The sequence below is a fragment of the Arachis duranensis genome, chromosome 4 (assembly GCF_000817695.3).
Source record: "Arachis duranensis cultivar V14167 chromosome 4, aradu.V14167.gnm2.J7QH, whole genome shotgun sequence".
NCBI lineage: Eukaryota > Viridiplantae > Streptophyta > Magnoliopsida > Fabales > Fabaceae > Arachis > Arachis duranensis.
The window spans coordinates 49,197,511-49,204,841 of NC_029775.3; positions in this window are offsets into that span (position 1 = coordinate 49,197,511).

Sequence of the window (7,331 nt, forward strand, 5' to 3'; positions counted from 1 at the left end):
TTTGGGCCATCAAATCTTGGGCAAAGTATGGACTATCATATATTGCTGGAAAGCCCAGGATGTCTACTTTCCAACGCCGTTGAGAGCGCGCCAATTGGGCTTCTGTAACTCCAGAAAATCCACTTCGAGTGCAGGGAGGTCAGAATCCAACAGCATCTGCAGTCCTTTTTGGTCTCTGAATCAGATTTTTGCTCAGGTCCCTCAATTTCAGCCAGAAAATACTTGAAATCACAGAAAAACACACAAACTCATAGTAAAGTCTAGAAAAGTGAATTTTAACTAAAAACTAATAAAAATATACTAAAAACTAACTATATCATACCAAAAACATACTAAAAACAATGCCAAAAAGTATACAAATTATCCGCTCATCACCGACGCATTCGGCAGGTGTATAGTGGCCAGATCTGGTGTGTCCGACTTGTGGAATTGAGAATGCTGCTAATCCCTTGTCACCCAAGGGTGGGGGGTACCTGCTAGGGACTCCGATGCTTAAGTTAGCAAGGGTATTAAACAGATATTGAGTAGAATCAGAGTATGAGTTATACCTGGGTGCTCCAGTGTATTTATAATGGTGAGGAGTGACCTTCTGTGGATAAGATAAGTTAGTTATCCTATCTTATCTTTATCTTTAAGTGAGGTCATCTTATCTTCAAGGGAACCGCCCTTCTCTTTGTAGGCTTGGGCTGCCTTAGAATTTGGGGTGTGTTCCTCTATTTGGGCCCTTCTTTGGGCTTTCCTGGTGATTTGGCCGAGCTCTTAAGAAAGAGGCCGGGTTGTCCTGACCTAAAGAGGTCGGTCGCTTTGTCTGTCGAACATCCCGGGTCGGACAGCTCGACCTAGGGTATGAACAAAAACTAAAGACAAAATTTTTGAAAATTTAAAAAAAGACACAAGAAGATACCAAACTTAAAGATTGACACAAGAATCAAATAAAAGAAACTATTTTTGAAAGAAAGAGATTAAACAAAGAAAAGAAAAGATGTTTCTTTGTTGAAAAAGTTTTTTTATTTTTCAAAAAAAAGAAAAATAAAATAAAAGACTCTAACAAAATTAAAGACAATACCTGATCTAAGGAACAAGTTAATCTATTAATTGTCCAAACTTGAACAATCTCCGACAACGGCGCCAAAAACTTGGTGCACAAATTTCCACACTTCGTACAACTGAACTAGCAAGTACACTAGGTCATCCAAGTAATACCTGAGCGAGTCAGGGTCGATCCCACGAGGATTGTGGTTTGAAGCAAGCTATTGTTATCTTTCAGATCTTAGTCAGGTGAGTAGGAGATGTTGGTAGGTTGTTTAATTAATTGCATAAAAGGAATAAAAAATGGAAATACTAGGTTTGATTATAATCAGTGATAAGAGGATGGTTAAGGCTTGGAGATGCTTTGTCATTCTAGATTAACCCTGGTCTTACTGTCTTCTTCAATTGTGAATGATTTCTTTTATGGTAGACTGTATGTGATTGACGCTGGTTTGAGCAGCTGCCAATACTCTTCCATATCGGAACCCCAGGGTTAGTGCAGATCCATTCTGATTGAGGGTGAAGCTCCTGCAGTCCATTCTCTTTCGCGATCCTACTCGAAATGCCACAGACAAGGTCGAATCTTCCAGATCAGAGGATGTTGCGCCTTTGGGTTCTAGCCTCTACCACAGAGACCCTAATCTCCACGTACATCGGCTGAACTGGTGTCTCGAGAAGTCCCAAACGAAGTCGAGGATTAGCCGTCTAAGAGATGTATAATCAAGCTGGTGGTTCATCATTGTCCGATGAAAGACACACTCTAAACCCATGTTGAATGTGATAACCTTATGCCAGTTCAACGCATTCATATTGATGAAGAACGAAGATACATCTTAGAATAGAACATCAAACACCAATTGAAGAGAAACAATAATACTTTTATTAATCTATAAAACTCAGCAGAGCTCCTCCCCTTAACATAGGAGGTTTAGAAACTCATACTGAAAGTAAAATACAAAGTAAAACTTGAAAATAGCATAAAGAGATCTAGATGTTCTCGAATGATTATGTAAAATACACTTTAAATACTAAATAGATAACTAGTAAGGATAAAATAGTCTTTTTAGTGCTAAAATCAACTTCTGGGGTCCACTTGGAGAGTGTTTGGGTTGAGCTTTGATGACATCCACGTGCTATGAGGTCTCTTGGGCTTGGAACATCAGCTGGGGGGTCCTCATTGGGCGTTTGGACGCTGGTCCCTGCTTTTGGGCGCTGGACGCCTGGAAGGGGGCAGGAAGCTGGCGTTGGACACCAGTTTTGGGCCTTCTAATTCGAAGCAAAGTATGGACTATTATATATTGGTGGATAGCTCTAGAAGTCCGCTTTCCATATCTGTTGAGAGCGCTTTATTTGGACTTCTGTACCTCCAGAAAATCGCTTCCGAGTGCACGGAGGTCAGATCCGGACAGCATATGCAGTGCATTCTCTGTCTCTGAATCAGACTTCTGCTCCAGCTCCTCAATTTCAGCTAGAAAATACCTGAAATTGTAAAAATCATAAAAACTCATAGTAGAATCCAAATGTGAATTTAACACTAAAACCTATAAAAACTCAATAAAAACTAAACAAAACTACTAAAAACTATATAAAAATGATGCCAAAAGCGTATAAAATATCCGCTCATCACAACACCAAACTTAAACCGTTGCTTGTCCCCAAGAAACTAAAAACACAGTAAGATAAAAATAAAATTAAGATACAATAACTTTCAAAGTTTCAAATAAAGCTTAGTTACAAATAGATGAGCGGACTTAGTAGCTTTTTGCTTTTGAATCGTTTTGGCATCTCACTATCCATTGAAACTTAGAATGGTTGGCATTTTTAGGAATTTAGAATCCAGATGATATTATTGACTCTTGTAGTTAAGCTTATTTTTTATTCTTGAACACAACTTTCAGAGTCTTGGCCGTGACCCTAAGCACCTTGTTTTTCAGTATTACCACCGGATACAATAATGCCACAGACACTTTAACTGGGTGAACCTTTTTAGATTGTGACTCAGCTTTGCTAGAGTCCCCAGATAGAGGTGTCCAGAGTTCTTAAGCACACTTTTTTTGCTTTGGACTACGAATTTAACCGCTCAGTCTCAAGTTTTTCACTTGACACCTTCACGCCACAAGCACATGGTTAGTGACAGCTTGGTTGAGTCACTTAGACCAGGATTTTATTCATTTGGGCCTTCCTAACCACTGATGCTTAAAGCCTTTGGCCCTTTTACCCTTGCCTTTTTATTTAAAGGGTTTCTGGCTTTTCAATCTACCCTCATTTTTATGCATTTTTGGGCAGTAATGGATTTTTCTACTTTTTATTTAATTTTTTTCTTTTTCTTTTCGTCATTTTCTTTCTTTTTCGCATGCATATATTATTTTTTTCTTTTGCAACATGCTTTTTTCTTTTTCTTTTTGCTGCTTTTTATTGCTTCAATAATCAATTTTTAGATTTTTCTGATTATCAATAAGTTTTTTTCTTTTTTCTTATTTTTTCAAGAGCCAACATTCTAAAGTTACAACTTCAAATATGCACTGTTTAATCATACATTCAGAAAACAAAAGAAAATGACACCACATCAACATAATTAAACTACTCTTATTTTAAACTTGAAATTCATGTATCTCTCAGTTCTTTTCAAAAAATTTTCTTTTTAAGCAAGGTGAGAGATCTATGGAACATTTTACAACTTAAATACATCAATGCAAATGATTATGCAATAAGAACAAGAGAACAGATATTAAACAGATAGAAAATAGAAAAATAGCAGGAAAGGGATGTAAAGAGAATGAATCCACCTGAATGATGGTGGCTAGTGCTTGATCTCTTCAATGTCACCCCTTTGTCTTAGTTAAGGCAGCTTCACAGGCACATGTGCATGCTTTCTGATTTGCTCTATCCTCTTCTTCTATACTTAAGAGTGGTAGAAGTCACAAAGCAAAGCTTTTGCAATAACAACTTAAGAGTTTTGCTCGTCCCCGAGCAAATATGATCAATGGGGAAGAAGAAGGTGGGGTAGATGGAGCTTCCATGGGACTGATAAATCCCATTTGTAGGGTTTATCTTGTGCTTGATTTAGGGGATTTTATAACCTTTTACCCACATTTATCCATTGAAATAGCATGGTTCTATAACTTCTCCTTTAATTGTGCTTAAGAGTGAAAACATGCTTTTTAGGACTTAAAATAGCTAAATCTAATTCTCCTTGGTTCCATTAGATGACTTGATATGTTTGCTAAGTGATTTCAGATTTAGGAGGCAAGGATTGGACCAAGGGAAAGAAGGAAAAGCATGTAGAAATGGAGAACTCATGAAGAAATAAAGGAAATGCAAAAGCTATCAAGCCGACCTCTTCGCACTTAATTGACCATAACTTGAGCTACAGAGGTCCAAATGATGCGGTTCCAGTTGGATTGGAAAGCTAACATTCGGAGCTTCGAAACGATATAAGATTTGCCATAGTTGCTATACGTATAAGGACGCATACGCACACTGTACGCGTACGTGCCGTTGGTGCACGTGGTTCACTTCATGCAAACTCGTGGCTAGCGAATTTACAAGCCTTGTGGGCCCAATCCAACTCATTTCTGATCCTATTTAAGCCAAGGATTGAAGAGGGATGGACAAGTTAGTTACCATTAGCATAGTTTAGTAGTTCTAGAAGTTAGTTTCTAGAGAGAGAAGCTCCCACTTCTCTCTAGGATTAGGATTAGGATTAGGTTTAGTTCTTAGATCTAGATTTTAATTCATCTTCTTCTACTTCTATCTCTCAATTCTTTGCTGCTACATTCATCTTCTTCTATTCTTTTGTTGTAATTTCCTTTATGTTGTTCTTATATTTTGTTGTAGATCTAGTATTGTTCCTTCTACATTCTTCCAATTCAATAAGAGGTAATTCATATTGTTGATTGATAATTGGTGAGATTGCTAATTGGTTTGGAGTGCCCTAAAGCTAGTCTTTCCTTGGGAGTTGGCTAGAACTTGTGGCTCAAGTCAATTCATCCACTTGACTTTCCTTTATTTAGTAAGGGTTAACTAAGTGGTAGCAATGAACAATTCTCATCACAATTGAGAAGGATAACTAGGATAGGACTTCTAATTTTCATACCTTGCCAAGAGCCCTTTACAGTTGTTAGTTTATTTTCATTGCTATTTACTTTTCATGCTTCTTATCCAAAACCCCAAAATAACTCATAACCAATAACAAGACACTTTATTGTAATTCCTAGGGAGAACGACCCGAGGTTTGAATACTTCGGTGTATAAATTTTAGGGGTTTGTTTTAGTGACAAACAACTTTTTGTATGAAAGGATTAGTGATTGGTTTAGAAACTATACTTGCAACGAGAATTCATTTGTGAAATTCTAAGCCGTCAAAAATCCAATCATTAAAATGGCGCCGTTGCCGGGGAATTGCAATGGTGTTGTGTTATTGGTTATTGTATATATGTGAATATTGTGAATATGTTTGCTTTTTGCTTCTTTGTTAGTTTTTAGTTTGTTCTCTTTATTTGTTACTATTTTTTGTTTTTGCCATCTCTTACTATCATGAATTCTCACTTTGGCTATGAGTGTAGTTGCAATTATGTTGTAGGTGATAAGAACTATAATGAGAATGTGTATCAAGGATGGGACAATCAAAGGTGGGAGGAGCAATGCGCATATGATCAATCTTCATGGCAACAACCCCCACCAATGCACTATGAAGAAAAGCCATTTTTGTATGCATATCAATCCAATGGCTATGGTGAATCTCCTTGTAATTTTCAAGAACCACCACCATATGCCTATGAGTCATATCCTCAACATGAACCTCAACCGCACTCACAATCATATTTTCAACAAACACCTCCATATGACCATGATCCTTACCCACCATACCAACCTCCTTTTGAACTATATGAGCCATACATGGAACCACAATTCCAAGATTACTACTCCCAAAAACCACCTCAATACACACCACCACCTTACCAAGAAGAACCACCTTCCTATAATGAACCCTTTCTCCAAGACAATGAACCCTCTTATCCACTCCAATCTTCAATGGATGAAATCCTTAGCCTTATACTTCAAGGGCAAGGAGAAATGCAAAGGGAGACACTAGAATTTATGGCTACCTTGACCGAGGTAGTAAGCATTTTAGCCTCCCAATGCTTGAGCACTCAAAGCACTCCCATGGTCACATGTGGATAATCACTTTTGGACACTCAAGGAACTCCCATGGCTACATGTGGAGAATTTAAAGAGGAACATAGCATGAAGGAGAGATTGGAAACTCCGGTGGAAAAGGAGGAATCCTACTTTGTGTTAGAACAATTGGAGAAGCCTATGATTATTGAAAAAAAGGAAGAAGTGGTTGAAGACCTAGGAGATGCGGAATCGCCATGGGAATCTAACGTTGAAGAAAACCCCTCCATGAAGATTGAATTTGATGTTGAGGAGGAATGTGCACAACCTCCGAGGCATATTCTATATGAAGACTTGGAGAGAATGAAGCAAGAATTGAGTTCCCTTGGTGATGAAGATCATGCATCCAATATTCTTGGTGAAGAATCCTTTGAATTTGAAGAACCTTCCCCCAATGAATTTAAAAGTGATGTGGAGGTAGATTTCTCTTAACCTCCCATTTATGACATGAGTGATGGAGAAGAGTTAGATGAAGTTGATGAACAAAGGATTGAGAATGAAGAAGTTTGTGAAAAGGTGGAGGCAATCAAGGATGAAAACAAGGGAGTGGAGCTTACTAGCACATTGGAAATACCTCTCCCCAAGCCACCACCGTCCACTCTCTCATTCAAGAGGGTAAATTCCTTATACTCAAGCTTTATTATTCCCCTTGAATATGGTTTGCTTGAAACAGATGGTCAACTTAGATATATTTGTGGCTTTAAGAGTAAAAAGGAGATGGTTAGTGGTTGGAAGCATCATCCTAGGTTCATTATGGTCACATGTCCAAAGCTTGATAGAAAAGGTTGGTGTATAACTAGAGTACATGGGTCTAGAAGGATGTTTGGTCACTTTGTTGAGAATTCACCTTGCTCACCACCCACATGGATTAATGATAATCAACTTGGAGATGGGTGTGAAGACAAAATATGGGATCCGGGAACACATGAGGATCAACATTGGGAGCCCATGGTTTGTGAAGAACTCCATCAAAGCTTGGAGATATTAATCTTAAATGATGGAGCTTATTGGAAGTCCAAGCATTGGTGGAAGTTCCAAGATGAGTACAAGCACAAGCCACCTTGAGAGAAGCTCCCCATAAGTCCAACTTAAGGACAATAAACAAAAGTGCTAGGTGGGAGACA